Here is a 21,543-nt window from a genome sequence, read left to right on the forward strand (position 1 = left end):
GTGCAATCAAGGATGCTACTGATATTCCGCAATTACAAAATGATTTGAATAGAGTGGAAATTTGGACAAATGAAAATGATGTCAATTTAATTTTAGTAAGTGAAAGTATGCACTTTGGCGTGATTAGATTTCCAGTGGCATATTATATTAGCGGGGTTATGCTACAAGATGAAGAGGCAAGGGATCTTGGAATATTGGTGGATAGGAATTTAAAGTTCAGATGTCACATAGCAAAAGTTGCAAATACAACTCAGAGAATAATTGTGATGTTGAGCCAAACAAAGACATGTAAAAATAAGGAAGTCATTTTGCCTCTTTATAAGGCTTTAATAAGATTACACCTGGATTATTGTGCGCAGATTTGGTCTCCCAGGTTTCAATGGGATAAAGAAGCTGTGGAAAGTATGCAAAGAAGAGTTACAAAAATTATATCTGGATTATGGGATTTAGATTATGAGGACAGATTGTGAATATGTGGATTGCAGACTCTGGTTAACAAGAGAAAGAGGGGTGATATGATAGAGGTCTATAAACTATTGGTGCTATAGGATATCAACTGATGAAAATTTTCATTATATTGAAGGTGGGGAGAGAACATGGGGGCATCCATCATCATCATCATCAAATTCCTGACATGTACCCTCAAGGGGTGTACAGGATATGATAGTACTATATGAAAAAATTACATCATTACTAACTTCCTATCTATAATTTTCCTCCAAATCAGTCTGTTACTTGTCAAGACTCCAACATTATCAGATCCTATATTTCTATCTTCTAAGGCACTTTTTACAGTATCAATCCACCTATAGCTTGGTCTTGCTCTGGGTCGTTTTCCTGCCAACCTGGCAGAGAACACTTGTTTTGCTAATCTTTCCTCGCCATTCTGTTTAAGTGACCATATCACCTGAGATTAGCTCTGTAACTCATTCCTGGATGCTGACAATGTCAAGTTCTTTCCTAATATCCTCGTTTTGAATATGATATTGCCATTGTATCTGTTCACACCTCTAATCTTTCTCAGGACTCTCATATCTACGGTTTCTAGTCTTTGGTCAAGTGTTTTACTTCTGACCCAGCTCTCAGATCCATAAGTTAAAACTGGTTTGAACACTGTCTTGTATAGAGCTAATTTAGTGTTCCGTCTAATTTCTCTCTTATTCCATTGACTGCCTACCATACCAACTTTGTTAATTCTGTTGTCTATTTCCATATTTAATTTACCATCTTCAGTAAAAATCATGCCTAAGTAGCTGAAATGTTTCACTTGTTCCACAGGTTCCCCGTTCACAACACAGTTGACATTTTCAACAATTCTACCTATTTTCATCGTCTTTGTCTTTTTAATGCTCACCTTCATACCATATCTATTACAACAGTTATTCAATTTATTCAGGGAATCTTGCAAACTTTTAGCGGATTTATTTAGGAGTATAACATCGTCCGCATAAAGCAAAGAGCTGACATTAACATCTCCAATTCTGATATCATGTTTAATACCACTTTCCTTCATAATGTGATCCATATAGATAATGAATAACAGAGGGGATAATGTACATCCTTGTCTCACACCAGATTTAACATTAAACCATCTTCCAGTACTTCCTTCAATTCTAGCTGCTGACTTACAACTCAAATAAAGACTCAGTATTACTTGATATAATGCCCCATTGACACCATATAACTGTATCGTATTGAATAGCTTCTCTCTTGGCACCTTGTCATATGCCTATTCCAAATCGACAAAACTTAAATACAGATGTTTGTTATATCCCCATGCTTTTTCGACTATTTGTCGTAAAGTGAAGATCTGATCCTGACAGCCTCTATTTGGCCTGAATCCAGCTTGTTCTTCACCAAGCTTTTCTTCCACAATTCTTCTCAACCGTTTCGCAAGTATACTTGCATAGATCTTGCCAGGAACACTCAGTAGGGAAATACCTCTGTAATTCTCACATTCAGTTTTATTTCCCTTTTTATATATGGGTACTATGACAGCTCTACTCCAATCATCGGGAAATCGTCCCTCTGTCCAGGCTTTCTGAACTATGCAGTGCAGCCACTGTAAGATTTTTATACCACCATACTTCAGAGTATGGTGGTATAAAAATTCATTTCTGGTCGAATATCATCTACTCCTGCTGCCTTTCCACATTTCAAGCCTTTGATGGCTTTTTCTTCTTCAAGTATGAATATGTATTCCTGACTGCATGCCTGTTTTTTTTTTTTACCACTGTGCTGTCATCACTGCTTGCTTCATTTAGCAGTTTTTCAAACAACTCCATACTTCAAGGATATCTTTTCCTCCCGTTTTCATGTCACCTTTATCATCTCTAACTCCTTTTACAGCACTCTTTCCTCCATTCCTAAGCTTCTTCAACAACCTCCAGAATATTTTGCCACCGTCTTGATATTTATTTTCTATATTCTTGCCAAAATCCTCCCATGACTTTTGTTTAGCTAGTTTTACACAGTGTTTAGCATTCTTATATTTGTCTCTATATTCTCTAAGAGCACAAGCTGACTTATTTGCCAGGAACTTTTGATATGCTCTCTTCTTTTCCTTCACTGCCTCTTTAACTTCCTGTGTCCACCAGGGAGTTCTGATTTTTTTATCCTTACAGACAACCTCACCACATGCCTCTCTGGCAGAATCAATGAATGTTTTCTTCAGAGTTTGCCACTGAATCTCCAAGGTTTGATTCCTGTTCTCAAACTCTTTCATTTTTTCTTCAATAATCTGTGTATTTTAGTTTACGGTTCACATCTGAGAGCTGCTCAACTTTTATTCACGTTAAAACTTTCTTACATGTTATTCTTTTCAATATGAAATTAAATTTTATCCTGCTCAAGACTAAATAGTGATCACTTCCAATTTCAAATCCTCTGTACACTCTGGTGTCCTGCACCTGGGAGAAAACATCACTATCAACAATAACATAGTTGATGAGACTTTTCTTATTCCTTGCCTCTTCTTTCCATGTGAATTTGTGCACATTTTTATGTTGGAACATGGTGTTAGTAATAACCAGTCCATGTCCCGAGCAGAAATCCAACAGATATTTGCCATTATTATTAGCTTTGCTCTTTTGTCCAAATTTTCCCAAAATATTTTTGTATGTCTCACAATCATTTCCTACTGTGCTATTTAGATCCCCAACAAGGACCAACTTTTCCTTTTTCATTGTGTCAGTTGCTTTTTCTAAAGCCTCAAAAAATTCCTCCACTTCTACCTTAGTAGAACCTTCTGTGGGACCATAGGCACAAATATGTCTCATTGTCCAGTTCCCCATTCTCATATTTGCACACATTACTCTACTTGAGACTGACTACCATTCAAGAAAATCAGCCTCGTATTTTGTGTTGTATACTATGGCCACTCCTTCTTTTCCTTGATTGTCACTGCCTGAATATAACATTTTGTATTTATTGCTCAGGAAGATCTGAACAGTTTTTGTCTTTATTGTTTCAGTCACCCCTATTATGTCGATCTGGTACTTATCTAATTCCTCAGCTAGCTGCATTTCTTTGCCATTCAGGATTCTTATGTTGATAGTACTGATGTTTAACTCTTGTGATGTTGAGTTGGGGGTGTGTTTTCAGATTTGTTCCAGTAGCTGACTTTTCGTTGTTCGCCCTGGTTCCCTGGCGAAAACAATGGGGGCCTTGTTTAACTGGGTGACGCCCCAGCTGGCATGAAATTTTGTCATGTTGTATCATCATTTTTTTATATTGGTTTAACCAATAGGAATACAATTTGGTTGGCTAAATCCCAAATTGGGGGCATCCATGGAAGTTAAATTTATTTGCAGCCAAGAAAGGGGTAAGGGCTAGGTTTTTCTCCTATAGAGCAGTTGAGTGAGTGGAATAATTTGCCCTTAGGGGTAGTGCGTGCACCTAGTGTGAATGAGTTTAAGGGAAGGTATGATAGTTGGTGTGGATGATTTATAGCCTCTCTCGATAAGTCCTTGACTCTCTGGGGGTCTCAGATAATAATAATAATATTTTTTGTTATATTTTATCTATGTGGCCATTTGGGTGGGTAATAAACATAACAGGAAAGAAATTACAGCTTTGCTACACTTAATAGTGAAGTTCAGATTATATAGGCTTGAAGATAATTGCACTATTCCCTGGCCAATATATCTGAAGTGTGTCACAAAGTATACACTTTTCACAATTTTATTATTAAAATGCATGAGAAATGCTGTTTATAACGAACTGTACAAAATAATGAATTATTAAATGGAATGAAAATAGAAAAAATATAGTTATGTAATATTCCTATATGTAGTTCTTCCACTACAAAATACAGATTATACAAGGTTTCTTCAAGCCTGATTCTAACACAAAAAACTTTATAGTGTCTGGAGTCATCCTAAGTATGAAATTAGCAAAATTATTCTATGGGAAAAAAAAAAAAAAAAAAAAAAAAAAAAAAAAAATAGCAGCGTGCATACTTAACTCATATGCAATCAGAGAAAAGTAAAGAATAATTCAGAATCTTGGATCCACTGTCAGAGAATAGATTTCCAGACTTAGTTTTGAAGTAATCTACAGCTTTAGTTTTATCAACTTCAGGGCCAATTTATCAATTTAGCCATGTCTCTTCTGCTCTACTTCATCATGATATTCCTGATATGTATCCTCAAGGGTGCATAGGATATGATAGTACTTCATGAAAAAGTTACATCATTACTGACTTCCTATTGACAATTTCCCTTCATGGTAATTATTATTACCATGTGACCCCTCCAAGGACAGTGCAAGAACTTAATCTGTTATCTGTCAAGACTGTAATATCATCAGATCTTATATTTCTGTGTTCTAAGGCATTTTTTACTGTATCAATTTACTTAGGTCATCCACTGGTTTTTTTTCCTGCTATCCTGGAAAAGAATGGTTGGTATGCCAACCTTTCCTCTTCAATTCAGTTCAAGTGGCCATACCATACAAGATTAGCTCTGCTCACACATTCCTGAATGCCAATAATGTCAAGTTCTTTTCTAAGATTCTCATTTTTGATACGATAATGCTATCTGTTCCTTAATCTTTTTTTATACTTTTCTATTTGTACTCTCCAGTCTTTAAGTGTTTTATTTCTAACTCAGCTCTCAGATCAATGAAAATTAGTTTAAGCACAGTCTTGTATACAGCTGGTTTAGTGTTTCGACAAATTTCTCTCTTAATTCATATACATATATTGACTTCCTACCATACCAGCTTGGTTAATTCTGTTGTCTCTATTTCCATATTTACTTTTCCATCTTCACTAAAAATTATGCCTAAATAGCTTATATAAAATAGCTAAATATAAAGGTTTTACTTGCTCTATAGCAGGGGTTCTCAAACTTTTTAAATTTTGTACCAAATAAATAAGAATAAAAAATTATATGTACCACCATAAAAGCATTTCCCAATTAAAAATCATACATCCCAAATTCAGTGTTTATAATCAAAGAATAAAACATTTAAAATTTATATTATTCATTTATATCCGTAAATGAAACTTTTACATTATAATGAAATATAGTAAATACATGAGCAAATATTAAGGAGATTTATTATTGGTAAGGATTAATGCGACGGATGAGCCTTTTTCGCTTTATCTAAATTTAATTTCAAACGTAAGTCAGGTTCAAGTTGCAACTGTGTCCTATATTTATTTTTAATTAATAGCATGGCTGAAAACCCAGATTCGCAAAGATATGATGTGTTGAAAGGCATTAAAAATTTTATCGCTTTGTCGGAAATATACTTATATTCATCTCTTCTTTTTAATCAAAAATTGCATAAGTTATCTTTTTTGAACTCATTCATGAGATTTCTGTCAAATGAAATATCTATGAGTTGATCTCTTTCTTGAATTGAAAAATTATCTAGCACAGCATCCGAAAAAGAAAACGGATCTCTTATCCAACTTTCATTTTCTAAATTTTCAGAAAAGTAGGAATGAAAATTATGAACAAGTTCTATGCAGTGTTTTTCTATATTTTCAATTAGTTGTTCATTCAGACAGATCATTTTCCTGGAGATACTCTTCTAATGTTGGTAATGTAGCAATTTTCTTACTTTTCACGTCCTTAATTATGTATTCTAGTTTTTTCACAGCTGCATTTATTTTGTCATGTACAGTAAAGACAGTTATATTGGAACCTTGTAAACTAGAATTCAGTTCGTTCAGTTTTCCAAAAATATCGGCCGAATATGCTAAACGTGATAGCCAGAGTTTGTCAGTAAAACAATGGCAGAGTTCAAATTTGAATTCTGACAGGAATATTTGGACCTCTGAACGTAATTCGAAGAGTCGAGTTAAAACTTTTCTCCTTGACAACCACCGCACTTATGTGTGTAAAAGGAGCTTATTGTGGTTACTGCCCATTTCATTGCACAAAATTGTAAACATTCATGAATTTAGGGGCCGACATTTAATAAAATTCACTACTTTCACAGATTGATCTAAAACAGTCTTTAGTTCTGTGGGCATTGCTTTGGTAGCTAGTGCTTCACGATGTATGCTGCAAAGTGTAAACTTGGCATCTAGTGCAACTTCTTTAATTTTGGTGAAAACACCACCACGACAACCTGTTATTGAACGTGCACCATCAGTACACACTTTTACACATTTTTTCCAATTTATTTCATGGCCAGTGATAAACTCATTAATTTTCTTAAAAATCTCATCCACTGTGGTATGATTTGGAAAAGGCTCGCAAAATAAGAATTCTTCATCTATGACTTGTTTCTCTTTCATATCAAATATAAGCCATCAACTGTGCAAAGTTGTTTACGTCTGTACTTTCATCGAACTGAATTGCAAAATATTTGCTTTGCTTTATATTTTCGATTAGCGTTTGTTTTACTTGAGCTGCCATTTTGTTAATTTGTCGCGAAACAGTGTCATCTGACAAAGAAACAACATTCAACTTGGCTGCAGGTAATATTAAAGTTTCTCCAATAGTATGTGGTTTTGCAGTTTGAGCAATTCTCAAACTAACCAAATATGATGCTTCCTCTGCTCGTTCGTTAATTGTAGTAAAAGAATGAAGTGAACGTTTGTTAGTTTTCTTTTAAAAAAAGTCAAGAGGGGTTACCTTTTAAACAGGCGTATTTGTTTTGACAATGCCGTAGCAGAAGTGATGGTTTCATCGACTGATTGGAAAATTGTTCATAACAAATAACGTACTGGGGCCTGAGGTCGTTTTCATCCTCGTTCCAAAAAAATCCATATTCCAAATAATTTTCATTTTACTTCCTTGTAGCAGCAGCATTTCATTTTCTAAATGCTTCGTGAGATTCAGGATTAAAACTAGAAGTGCTAGAGACATGCTTATGACATGCTAATGAGACTTCGCATCCAAAAATTCATACAAAACTGCAATAAAATTTCTTTGTCCGTTTTATTCGATTCGCCAAGCTAAATTCTTGGAACAGTCTACTCGTTACAATATTAAAATACATTTTTCTGAACATTTATTTAAATATTTTGTGTAAAAATTGTACCATCAAAAATAATGTAATGTACCATTAGTGGCACATGTGCCACAGTTTGAGAAACGATGCTCTATAGGTTCTCCATTCAAGAATGCAGTTGAAGTTTTCATCAATGTTTCTGCCTACTTCGATAGTCTTTGTCCTTTTTTTTTGTTGATGTTCATACGAAACACAGCATTATTGAATTTAGTCAGGGAACTGCAGACTTGTAAGATATACTGAATTTATTCAGAAGTATAACATCATCTGCATAAAGTAAAGAGCTAAGATTAACATCACCGATTTTGATATGAAATTCAACATCACTTTCTTTCATAATGTGATCTATATCATCATCATCAAATTCCTGACATGTACCCTCAAGGGGTGTACAGGATATGATAGTACTACATGAAAAATTTACATCATTACTAAATTCCTATCTATAATATTCCTCCAAATCAGTCTGTTACTTGTCAAGACTCCAACATTATCAGATCTTATATTTCTATCGTCTAAGGCACTTTTTACAGTATCAATCCACCTATAGCTTGGTCTTGCTCTGGGTCGTTTTCCTGCCAACCTGGCAGAGAACACTTGTTTTGCTAATCTTTCCTCGTCATTCTGCTTAAGTGACCATATCACCTGAGATTAGCTCTGCTAACACATTCGTGGATGCTGACATGTCAAGTTCTTTCCTAATATCCTCATTTTGAATATGATATTGCCATTGAATCTGTTCACACCGCTAATATTTCTCAGGACTCTCATATCTGCGGTCTCTAGTCTTTGGTCAAGTGTTTTACTTCTGACACAGCTCTCAGATCCATAAGTTAAAACTGGTTTGAACACTGTCTTGTATACTTTATTATTATTTTATTATTATTATTATTGTTCCGGGAAACTCCAAGGAGTCGACAGACTCATCGAGGAAGGCCCTAACATCATGTCTGGAACAACTATTCAACATTCACACAGTATCTATCATATCTTGCCTTGAACTCATTCACGGTCGTAGCACCCACAACAGACTCTGGAAGCTTATTCCACTCATTCACCACTCTCCAAGTAAAAAACCTAGCTCTAACACCCTTGTCAACCACGCTCTTGCCCAGCTTCCATGCATGGCCCCTAGTCCTCCCACCACCAGTCATATTTTCAAAAATATCTTCTGGATCAATCTTATAAAAACCCTTCAGTAATTTGAATGTCTCAATCATATTACCCTTCCTTTGCCTATCGTCCAATTTCTGCAACCCACAAATCCTCAACCTATTCTCATAAGGTTCATTCCACAGACCTGCTATCATCTTGGTCACTCGTCTCTGGACCCTCTCCACTTCCTCCCCATCACGAAGAAACCCTGGTGCCCATAACTGGGCACAGAAGTCCAGATGGGGTCTTATCAAGGCTCGATACAGAGGAACAACAACTTGCTTCTCTCTGCATGCTAAAGTATTTTTCATAAACCAAGTGATTTGGTGAGCCGTTTTAGTTACTTTTGCAATGTATCCCCTAAACTTCAACTCCCTATCCACCAGCACTCCCAAATCCCTGGCCTCATCAATCTCCTGGAGTACGGTTCCACCTATGCGATATACTGCTGCTATTCTTTTCACCCCAAAGTGCATAACCTTACACTTTGCCACATTAAACTGACATCCATTTTTCCTAGCCCAGTCCTCCAAACTATCCAAATCATCCTGTAAAATTTTGACATCCTGTGCACTCACAATTGCTCTACCCAACTTTGCATCATCAGCAAACAAGTGAACACTTCCTCTCAAATCCTTTCTAATATCATTGATGAACGAATTGAAAAGCAGTGGTCCAAGAACAGAGCCCTGCGGCACTCCACTAGTCACAAGACGTCTTTTTGACTCCACTCCTGAATAAACCACTCTCTGGTATCTCTCCTTCAACCACCCTTCCTATCCATCTTACCAACCCTATATCTATCCCCATCTGCTCCAGTTTACTGATTAGGGTTCCATGTGGTATCCTGTCAATTAGCTGTCAATACAGCTAATTTAGTGTTCCGTCTAATTTCTCTCTTATTCCATTAACTGCCTACCATACCAACTTTGTTAATTCTGTTGTCTATTTCCATATTTAATTTACCATCTTCAGTAAAAATCATGCCTAAGTAGCTGAAATGTTTTACTTGTTCCACAGGTTCCCCGTTCACAACACAGTCGACATTTTCGACAATTCTACCTATTTTCATTGTCTTTTTAATGCTGACCTTCATACCATATCTATTACAACAGTTATTCAATTTATTCAGGGAATCTTGCAAACTTTTAGCGGATTTATTTAGGAGTATAACATCTTCCGCATAAAGCAAAGAGCTGACATTAACATCTCCAATTCTGATATCATGTTTATACCACTTTCCTTCATAATGTGATCCATATAGATAATGAATAACAGTGGAGATAATGTGCACCCTTGTCTCACACCTGATTTAACATAAAACCATCTTCCTATACCTTCTACCCAACAGAAATTGAATATGAATTCAATTTTCTTAAAAAGTCTTTCATTAACAATGGATTCTCTCTTAAAAAGATTAATAAATTTCTCTCTGTCCACCACTCAACTGCTCTTGAAGATTCTTCTCCACCAAGAGGTTTTATTTCGTTACCATACATCAGCTCTCTCTCTCCCCCCCCCGAAACTGGCAAAAATGCTTCAGAAATTCAACATTAGAACTTGCTTCAATACATTCCCTAAACTGATGTTGAGTTGGGGTGTGCTTTCAAATTTGTTCCAGTAGCTGACTTTTCGCTGTTCGACCTAATTCCCTGGTGAAAACAATGGGGGCCTTGTTTAACTGGGTGACGCCCCAGCCGGCATGAAATTTTGTCATGTTGTACCTTCATTTTCTATATTGCTTTAAGCCAATAAGAATACAATTTGGTTGGCTAAATCCCAAATTGCCAGTCCATTCTCGTTCGTTCAGTATCCAGGTAGATACCCAAAAGGGGTGCACCACGAGAAGATGAGGATTGGACATTAGGTTAGAAGCCCTGGTCGGTTCTCTGCATTCCTTTAAAGGCTATGTGGAGGTCTCTTCTCAGTTATACAGCTTTGACTCTTAGAAAGATTTTGTTTATTTAAAAAACAAATTTCATGACGTGTTTTCCTTTCACTGCATAATCCATCAAGAGATACTTTGTGCACAAACTTTTCCAAAAGAGATAACAGTAGTGATGGATTTGGTTGTAGAAATTGTTAACAAAATAATGGCAACACCGCTACATCATCGGCAATTCTGTTTACTTCTGAAAGAAATCAATTGCGAATATTCCGATCTTCTTTTGTATAACAGAATAAGATGGCTTTCCATAGGTGTGGTGTTGATGCGATTTGCTACCTGCCTTGGAGAGGTTAAGTTGTTTCTAAGACAAAAAGACCTTGAATATGCATAGAAGATACTAATTGGTTACAAAAATTGTACTTTATGGTGGATATGACTTCCCATTTAAATGCACTGAATAAGAAACTACAGGGAAAGTGAAATACAGCAGTTTTGCTTTTAGAAGAAGTGATTTCGTTTGAACAAAAATTATATTTGTTTGCAACAGACTTAGAGAAAGGCACATTATTACAATTTCCTACGTTGAAGAAATATCAACAAGAACAAGCTGATAATAATTCCATAAATTTAACCTTTTCCAAAGAAATTCTGATAAATATGCGATCTGAATTTAATGGGAGATTTGAGGTGTTTAGAAAGAACAAGGCAATTATGTCATTTTTATTGTGACCACTTGAAATTAATCCTGCCAAATTAAATTTTCACATTTTGCTGGAATTGATAAGGCTGCATTTCAATTTGAGTTAGAGTACCTGAAAACCAAGGATTTGTGGAATTCAAAATTTAGAAATCTTGAAGCTGACCTGGAGGAGCTGGAAAGACAAAAATCTACCCTCGCAATACAACAAATGGTCTGAAATAGATCTTAAAAAGCAAGATCAGATTGTATTTGACACGTGGAATTGTTTACCGGACACTTACATTCGGATAAAAACATATGCATTTGGACTTCTATCGATTTTCAGATCGACATATTTCTGTGAGCAAATATTTTCTAATATGAATTTTATTAAAAGTAAGTTGAGAAACCAACTAAACAACGTGAGTCCTTCATCATGTTTGAAAATGAAAATTACGCTGTATTCGCAGCATATTGAGAAACTATCCCAAGAAGTTCAACAGCAAAAGTTGCACTAAGAAGATATTTTAAATTAAAAAAAATTAAAGCAATAGGTGTGTTATTGGATTTTATACATATGTTTTTGTAAGGAGGAGGAAATTTTTGTTTTATTATTTAATATTTAAAAATATCATATAATTTCTTGTGACATGCCATCCCTGTGTTTTACAAGTATGATAACGTGTTACTGTAAAAAAAAAAACTGAATAAATAATTTAATTATAATATTTTTCAATGTAGTTTCTAAATTTAAAGCAGTGATGAGCAATTAAATAGTAAATCAAATACTCGGTTCGATCTGCATAAAGAATATTTTCTTTTTCTTTGATAAGACAGTATTAATTTATTTTCCACTATTTAGGTATATTTTAATTTTTTAACCTGCATAAATAAATCCACATGTAAAAATCAACATTCATAAAATAGATTTTTAATTAAAATATACTAATTCTGCCATACAAAACGAACACCGTGGACCGCACAAAAAACCTGAGAGGGTCGCATGCAGCCCATGGACCATTGGTTGCTCATCACTGCATGCGGCTCCCTAAATTTTTTTTTTAACAGACATAATTTTAAAAATGGCTCTTCACTCCAAAAAGGTTGCCGAGCAATGGGCTAAGGCATCAAAGAAGATTGCAGGTTATAGTAATCACTTAATCATGTCATCTTTCTATCGAAAAAAAAAGAGGTTCGTTACTTTAAACATACGCACACAGTGTTGTGTAGCATGTGATATTGGTAATAATCAAATGAACAGCAACACTTAATACACTTGGACATTTTTGCAAAATCTCTAGTATATAAACACATGCCGGCCTGGTTGGCTGAGTGGTCAGTGTATCCGCTTTCCAGCCAAGAGGCTGCAGGTTCAAATCCTGCGTAGGCATGGATGTTTGTGATTGTCTTCCACTTTCATACATTCATTCACACAAGTATACATACACTCTCCTAATATGGACTTGGTCACCATGGGAGTAGTAGACCCAAACCTCCTGCAATGGGAGAGGCATTCACCCTGCAGTGGGTAGAAAAATAGGCTGATATATATATATATATATATATTCCTGACACTTAGATGTTACAAAATTAAATTTTCATTATTACTAATCACCATGAATACTTTTTCCTTCAAAAATCTTTCCCTCTAGATCTTTTCAACATCTTGGCATCAATCATATGTTTTTATTAAATTTTATTTATTATTTATTCTGTTTAAGTGACCATACTGCCTTAGACAAGCTCTGACCATAGGTATGCCAACAATATCAAGTTCCTTCCTAATATCTTCATTTTTCATATGACACTACCATTGATGCCACATACTTACTCCTTTAATTTCTCCCCAAATTCTCATATCTGCAGTATCTAGTCTTTGATCAATTTGAATTTCTAACCCAACTCTCAGATACATAAGTTAAAATTTGTTTGAACATTGTCTTGCATGCTGTTAGCTGTGTTTTGGTTAATTTCTCTTTTATTCTGTATAAATTTATCATCCCAAACATAGATCGCGTACCAGACTTTGCTTATTCTAGTGTCTATTTCCATATTTAATATTGCCATCTTCATTATAAATTGTGCAAAATACTCAAAATATTTTACATGTTCTATAGGTTCTCTACTGAGAATGCAGATGAAGTCCTAGATGTTCTTACCTATTTCCATATTATTATTCATATCAGAACTCTCCCAGGAGTCAAGGACTCATCAAGGGAGGTCAAAGATCACTCTATACTTTCTCATACCATACTTTCTCTTAAACTCATTTACACCAGATACACTGACCCCTTTGACAGGCAAACCTTCTCACTCAGTACTCTATGAGAGAAAAATCTAGCTCTTAAGCAAACAGAAACTTAACATCTACAAGTGCTCCTGTATCCTTTGCCTCACCTTATAAATAACTGAAAAATTTCATCAAATTAATATCATATAATATGGAGTATTAACAGATAACGAATTAATTTGAAGAAAAATTTTTTGTAGGAAGTTAGTAATGATGTAACCTTTTCATGCAATACTATCATAATAAACTGTACACCCCCTGAGAGTACATATCAGGAAATTTATATTTTCTAAATACATCCTTTCAGAGGTATTTAGAGATCTATCATGCTGCCCCCCCTTTTTTTCCATGTTTATAGTGTCTGCAGTATACATGCACACTCAATCTGCCCTTGTAATCTACATTCCATAATCCTTATTAGAGGGTAGCACTGTGCACATTTTACATACACCAGGTTGATAGATCCTCAAAGCAAACAGTTATCATCTGCATTCACTAAAATTATTCTTCCACGTTCATTCCCTTTTTCTTTTACTCACATCATAACCATAAAATTCTTTTTGGTTGCCTTTGGCCTGCACAGGTAATTTCTTTTCATATACTGACTTAGCTTTCCCATACAATGCTAGCAAATTTTCTAGTGCGTGCCTTACATATTTCACAACTTAACGTGTAGAAAGGCTTATGTGTTCATCGTACATGTTGTTTAATTTTGATGGTATATATATCAGAACACAGAATTACAAGTAAATAATTATTTATTGACTTATTGCTGATATTTTGCTGGTGTTATAACCAGCATCTTCAGAGCACAAAAACACAGTTTGTCACAGTACACGAGACTACAACAACATGGTGTAACAAAGGGACTAATTTAATAAAATTGTAGCAACAACACAAGGACTAAAGTCCTAAAAAAAAAAAAACAGAGAGAGAAAGCAGGTACTAGTTATGTCTTAAGATGACTGTCTCCCAAATCTTAGGTAAATTTGTACAGCAATGTTTGTTGAGATTCGGAGTATGTTTCAAGGCTTCTATTGCTTCTAAGAACAATCTCTCTGACTTGTAAAAGTTTTTGTGCAGTACTTTTGTTTTCTTCTAGTTGATCCTGTGTGTAGGGGTATCCAAAGCATAGTCTGCTAGGCCTGACTTGCCATAGTGATAGTGCCTGGTGTATCTTTTATGCTCACTGATGCAGATGTCCACAGTTCTTCCTGTTTGACCGTAGTAAGCTTGATCACACGAGCAGGGTACTTCGTAGACTCCTGGATGTGATAAAGGAGGGATGCTGTCCTTGGATGAATGGATGAGAGTTGCTAATTTGCCACACGGTCTGAATATAGTGCGTAGTTGATGTTTATTGAGAATTCTAGATATTTTTTCCAATGTGCCTTTAATGTATGGGATGGTGACTGTTTTGTGGTAGTTCTCCATGGTGGATAGTGGGAAGGGTTTCTTAGGAGCATTTAGTATTTTGTTTATCTTATGGGGATTATAGCCATTTGCCAAGAAGGTGTGGCACAAGTGAGCCAGTTCAGCAAGAGCATTGTCGTTGGAACAGATTGCTCTCGCTCTGTGGGTTAGCATTTTTAAGATACCATACTGCTGTTGAGAAGGGTGATGGTGTGATTGTTTGTGTAAATCCTTATCATTCTCTGTTCTTAAAACTGAGAATGATAAGGAACCATCTGGAAGAATGTGATTAGTATATCCAGGAAGGGCAGACAGTTATTAGCTTCTAGTTCCATTGTAAAGTGGATTTTTGGATGTTGGTTATTTAAAGTCAGAGAGATAATTCTTAGAAGCAACAGAAGCCTTGAAACATACTCCAAATCTCAACAAATATGGCTGTATAAATTTACCTAAGATTTGAGAGACAGTCATCTTAAGAACTAGTACCTGCTTTCTCTCTGGTTTTTTTTTTTTTTTTTTTTAGATAGAGGGTGCCTAATTAGGACTTTAGTCTTTGTGTTGTTGCTACAATTTTGTTAAACTAGTCCCTTTGGTACACCATGTTGTTGTTGTCTCGCATACTGTGACAAACTGTGCTTTTGTGCTCTGAAGATGCTGGTTATAACACCAGCAAAATATCAGCAATAAGTCAATAAATAATTATTTACTTGTAATTCTGTGTTCTGATATATACCGTCAAAATTAAACAACATTCTCTCATCCTTATTCTCATGACATTCATTTTTAACCATCATCATCTTCTTTCGGATCTCTTAATTACGGTTTTACTTCCATTTTAACTCCAGCCTATTTGTTCTTCAAACTCTAGGAAGTGATATTAAGACACTGCCATCATGTAAGAATCTTTTCAAAGCTTCTCAAAGACTATTGATATCCTTTCCATTCAGTACTTTATACCATTGGAGTAAACATAGTATTTATTCTCTTGAATGTCATAATTTTGAGCTTTGAAGTTCAGCATTAGCCTTTAATTTGAATAGCCATATACTTAGCTACTTCCTAACTCAGTATGGCATGATCACTGTCACCAATTGGCGGTATAACAGTCAAGTCCTAAACCAAGATCCTTTGCGATGCTATGATTAATGTAACTATCTTTGACCTCAAGTTCCTTCTTTCATATGCCGAATGAAAGAGTTATACCACAGCTCAGTAAATTTATGAGTGTTCTTTGCCACCCAATCAATGTTCATATAATTTAAGTAAACCATAATGATCACTTGTTTAGTATCTATCATGGTAATTTAATATAGCAATGCATTTAGTCATTTCTCCAGCAACTGTTCCATCAGGTGTGTAGCAACACCTCACTACTAATTCATCCTGTTAGTCTCCACACCAGATAGTCTCTCACCGCTACATGGAACATTATTACTGTTATTGCTTTAATGAGTTTCTACCATAACTGGACTCAAATTATCTGATATCATTAGTAGTATTCTTCCTCCTAATTTTTCTGAAAATACTGTACTTTTGAGACTTGATTCCAGTCACTACACTAGACCCCGAGAGCCAGGTTTCACTAATGGCAACAATCATCATCATCGCCATTGGCTCGACAGCTCTGTGTAAGCCCTGGCCTTTTTCAGAAACTTCTGCTAGCCTTCCTTATTCACTGCTAAGTTCCTCCAGTTTTTAACTCTCAAAGTCTTAATATCCTGGATCACTCCATCTTCCCATCTCAATTTAGATCTTCCAATTTTCCTTCTAGCATAACTGAATATTTTCTTAATTCAGTTATTATTCATGCATATAATATGCCTTGTCCCATTTAATCTATTGATTTTAACATACTTAATGTTTGGCTCATTATATAATCTATATAATTCATAATTGTATCTTTCTGTCCACATCCTATTCTCTTGTACTGCTCCAAAAAAATATGTCTGAGAACCCTTCTTTCAATCTGTGTAAACAGACTTAACAGTCTTTCATCTGCCACTGATAATACCCATCAGAGAAATATTGGTCTTATAAGCATTTTGTACATAGTTATTTTTGTTTCTTATAATAAAATTCCTGATTATGAATATCCTTGGGAGATGTACAGGATAATTATGATGGTACTACATGAAAAAGTTACACCATTACTGATCAACAATTCTCCTCCAAATTAATCTGTTATCTGTCAAGATTCCAATATATCAGATCTCACATTTCTGTCTTTAAGATGCTTTTTATAGTATCAATCCATCTACAACTTGGTCATCCTCTGGATCTTTTCCCTCTACCAACCTGGCAAAGAACACTTGTTTTTTGTAAGAGGAAATCTTTCCTCTTCCATTCTATTTAAGTGACCATATCACCTGAGATTAGCTCTGCTAACACATTCCTGAATGCTAACAATGGCAACCTCTTTCCATTTGTTCAGTACACTAATCTTTCTCAGAACTCATATCACAGGTCTCTAGTCCTTGATCAAGGGTTTTATTTCTAACATAGCTCTCAGATCTATAAGTGAAAATTGGTTTAAACACCTTCTTGTATAAAGCTAATCGAGTGTTTTGACTAACTTCTTTCTTAATGGGTATAAATTTATTCAGCTTACTTCTGACCATACCAGCTTTACTAATTCTGTTGTCTATTTCCATATTTACTTCATCATCTTCACTGAAATTTGTGCCTAAATACCTAAAATGTTTTACTTGTTCTATAGGTTCACCATTCAGGATACAGTTAATATTTTCTATGTTTCTGCTTATTTTCATAGCAAATTTATTATAACAGTTGTTCAATTTAGTCAGGGAATCTTGCAGACTTGTACTGAATTTATTCAGAAATATAACATCATTTGCATAAAGTAAAGAGCTAAGATTAATATCACCAATTTTGATATCAGATTTAATACCACTTTTCTTCATAACATGATTCACATAGATAATGAATAAGTGGAGATAATGTGTACCCTTGTCGCACACCTGATTTTACATCAAATCATCTTTCCTGTACTTCCTTCAAGTCTAAATGCTAACTATAACTTAAAGAAAGACTATGTATTGCTTGATAATGCAAATTAACACCGTATAACTGTAGCATTTTGAAGAGTTTTCCTCTTGGCACCTTGTCATATGTCTCTTCCAGATCAACAAAACTTAAATATAAATCCTTGTTATAAAATCTGATCCTTACAACCTCTATTTGGCATGAATTCAACTTGTTTTTCACCATGCTTCCCTTGCACAATTTTTGTTTGCCATTTCTCAAGTATACTTGCATAAATCTTACCAGGTACACTCAGTGAAATACCTCTGTAATTCTTGCATTCGGTTTTACTTCTCTTTTCGTAGATGGGTACTACGAGAGCTCTGCTCCAATCATCTGGAATTCAACCCTCTGAGCAGGCCTTCTGAATTATGCAATGCAGCCACAATAAAATTTTTATACCTCCATATTTGAGCATTTCTGGCCGAATTGCATCTGCTCCAGATGCCTTTCCACATTTCAGGTTTTTGATGAATTTTTCTACTTCAAGTATGGATATTTATTCTTGACTATTCCTTTTGGGAGTTTTCTACCATTGTGCTAACATTGCTTATTTCATTTAGCAGTCTTTCAAAGTAATTACTACAGACATCTAGCAATTACTTTATCTTTAATTTTTATGTCACCTTTATCATCTCTGATTCCTTTGAGAGTACGCTTTCTTCCATTTCTAAGTTTTTTCAATAGCCTCCAGAATATTTTGTCACCTTCCTAATATTTCTTTTTTATGTTCTTACCAGAATCTTCCCATGACTTTTGTTTAGCTAGTTTTACAATGCTTCACTTTCTTACATTTTTCTCTGAATTCTCTAAGAATGTAAGCTTATATTGGAACCTTGATTTGTTTTAAAACTTCCTTACACACTCTTCTTTTCAATATGAAATTCAATTTTATCCTGCTCAAAACAAAATAGCGACTACTTCCTATTTCCTATCTTCAGTTTTTTGTTTTTCCTAAGATCAAATGTGACTAAGTGTTTCCTAAGTCCATAGAGATATCTATTTGCAAAAAGAATGCATTTCTGATCACAACACTGATGTCATTTTTATAATTAACTTCTGATCCCAGGTATATAAAGCTATATAAGGTTTCAAATTTATAGGAACCAATATTAAAGAAAAAAATATTAAAGTAAGCTAAAAATGCAAGCAAGACTAACCATTCAAAATGACAAGCATATGTTTAATCAAAGCTTAGCTTAGATTATTGCATTGACAAGGTTTGAAGTATTCAGAATGCTAATAATTTATAATGTTCTTGTTAGTCCTCTACTTTTTGTTTTCTAGTCAATTTTTTGATGATTTCATACTGATGGGAAGAGAAAGGATTTCTAACACAATCTTTCTGTTGCATAAAACTAGCTTATTATGTAGCCCTTTACAAGATGTAGCATGCAGTATTGACTGCTACCAGACAAACATGAAAGGATAAAAAGAAATGAATATGATGATTCTTTTAAAATTCATCAGAAAAAAAAATCCTCTCATAACTGGAAATAAAATGTCAATTAGATAAGACAAAACCACAACTAGAAATGTAAGCAATGTTTAATACCATATTTATTAATGATTTATCATCTTTATGAGCATAATTATTTATTCAGAACCTTAAATCATAACCATAGAAACTATGCATGACCAGCAATTTACTTTTTTTGATCACTTAAAAAGGAACAAATTTTTTAAAAAAGGTAGGGTTTTTCAATGTTCATGATGTTCAACTTTAATTCATCCTTCTAAAAACAGGAGAAGCCTCTGGTATAATGAGCAACTCCATTATTCAAATTAACTGATGTCATTTTTATAATTGATTCTGAACTTCTTATTGAGAACCAGATAAGCAATAAAGTTTTACTGAATTGTGGAAGTTTATAAGGTGATAAGGTAAATGATCACACACATATATAATTATAATTCATATATCAAAAAAACCAAGTTCAAAATAATATATCCAAGAACACAAAAATAAGAAATACAAGAGATACGCTATTTTATCAAGGTGGCAGTCAGAGAACAATACTGTCATCATAATATTGTGTGTACTACATATCAAGATGTTAGTGCACAAAATGTGATTTATAATAATGCATGCTTGATGCAGTTCAGATAATGACTACTTATTACACCAGGAGATTATTGCTACAGAAGGTGTAGTAATGCAATATAGTGAACATATTACAACGAAATGATGTAGCATAACAAACCATAGAAAATACCTAGCATACATCCCATGCTAATGCTCACTGTTGTAGGCAGTAAAACCAAAACCTAGCAAACTGAATTTCCTTACGAATGAAATCACAGTCCATGTTGTCACAAAATACAGATGTTGGAAGTGAAGTATAAAATCAGTCATGCTTTATATTAAAACTAAAAAACAAAAGAGATGAAGAAACCACTTTTCTTCCCACCTTATACAATAATTTCATATTTTGAATGTATTATTTCAATAAAAAAAAAGAAATTAAAAGTTATATTTGTTTTCAAAGTTTGCATTGACAGAAACTAAATCAAATTCATAATGCAAATCACAAAGACATGGGTGAAAACAAAATTTGATAAGTCTGGAGAGAAAATTATAGCTGATGTCAGTAAACCATACATAAAGCACATGAAACAACAACATGAAAAAGTACAAATGCAAATAGTAAAAGGAAAGCTATAAGAAAGAAGAGAACTACAGCAAGAATTATGAAACTTAAAATCAAGGATTAACATTTATATTTAGAAATGTATGTTTAATTAATGTAACCTACTTGAAATCTTCATAATGAACTAAATACATGCTGCCTGCCAAAATCAAATCTAAAACTTCAGCAGTCATTTAGCTTTATATGTGATCACCAATTACAAAGAGAAGTGGGACACAAGATATAAAGTTTACCGAAATTATCCAGGCAGAGAATCCCACAGCTAGTGTGAACAAGTCAGTTTCCAAACTGGACAGACTTAATGATGGATAGCTAGCATAAGTTGATACTGTTCTCTTAAAACACTAGACTACAGAAATATGATATAATATAGAGTATTTCTTTAATACATACTTTACTAGAAGTTATGAAGTTTGTATGTGTGATTATTTTAAAAATTCTTTTTTTAGAATTTTTTTAACCTTACAAATAAATTAATTTTTCAAAATTTTAAACTTCAAATTAAAGAAACATTTATAGGGTATGTATTTCTGTAATTGACAATTTAAAGAGAACAAAATCAATTTATGCAAGTTGTCCATCATTAAATTGCTGTCCAAATCCTGGTCATCATGTTGACCAATGTAAATTACTTTTTTATTACTGGTATCCCTCTCTGTTGGAGGTGACAAATCATAAAGCTCAATGATCAAAGTTTTCAGTTATTTTTGATTTTAATACTATAGACACATATATAGTTCATTACAAAGATTCCAGTGAGTAACATTAAATTAGCAACATTTTAAAGTTTAATTGTGAGTTCAGTATTTTCATTTTTATAATTTCAGCCTCTGCTTCATTTATGATTCTGCCAATCCTTTGTGTCCTGCTGTTTAGCCAATTTAAACATCAAACTTTCTCTATTAAAATACAGGCTATTTCCTTTATAGGCTTTTAATACACAAGCACAGTT

At 34.2% G+C, this 21,543-nt stretch overlaps 1 protein-coding gene across 3 annotated transcripts in view; it reads right to left on the reverse strand.

Moving 5' to 3' along the window:
* The window catches only part of Smurf (SMAD specific E3 ubiquitin protein ligase), a 452,534-nt gene that overhangs the window by 60,952 nt on the left and 370,039 nt on the right, over positions 1 to 21,543 (reverse strand). The window lies entirely within an intron of this gene.

This window comes from Typopeltis vanoorti, chromosome 17, assembly GCF_054136105.1.
Source record: "Typopeltis vanoorti isolate ZY-2024b chromosome 17, IOZ_Tvanoo_1.0, whole genome shotgun sequence".
Taxonomy (NCBI): domain Eukaryota; kingdom Metazoa; phylum Arthropoda; class Arachnida; order Uropygi; family Thelyphonidae; genus Typopeltis; species Typopeltis vanoorti.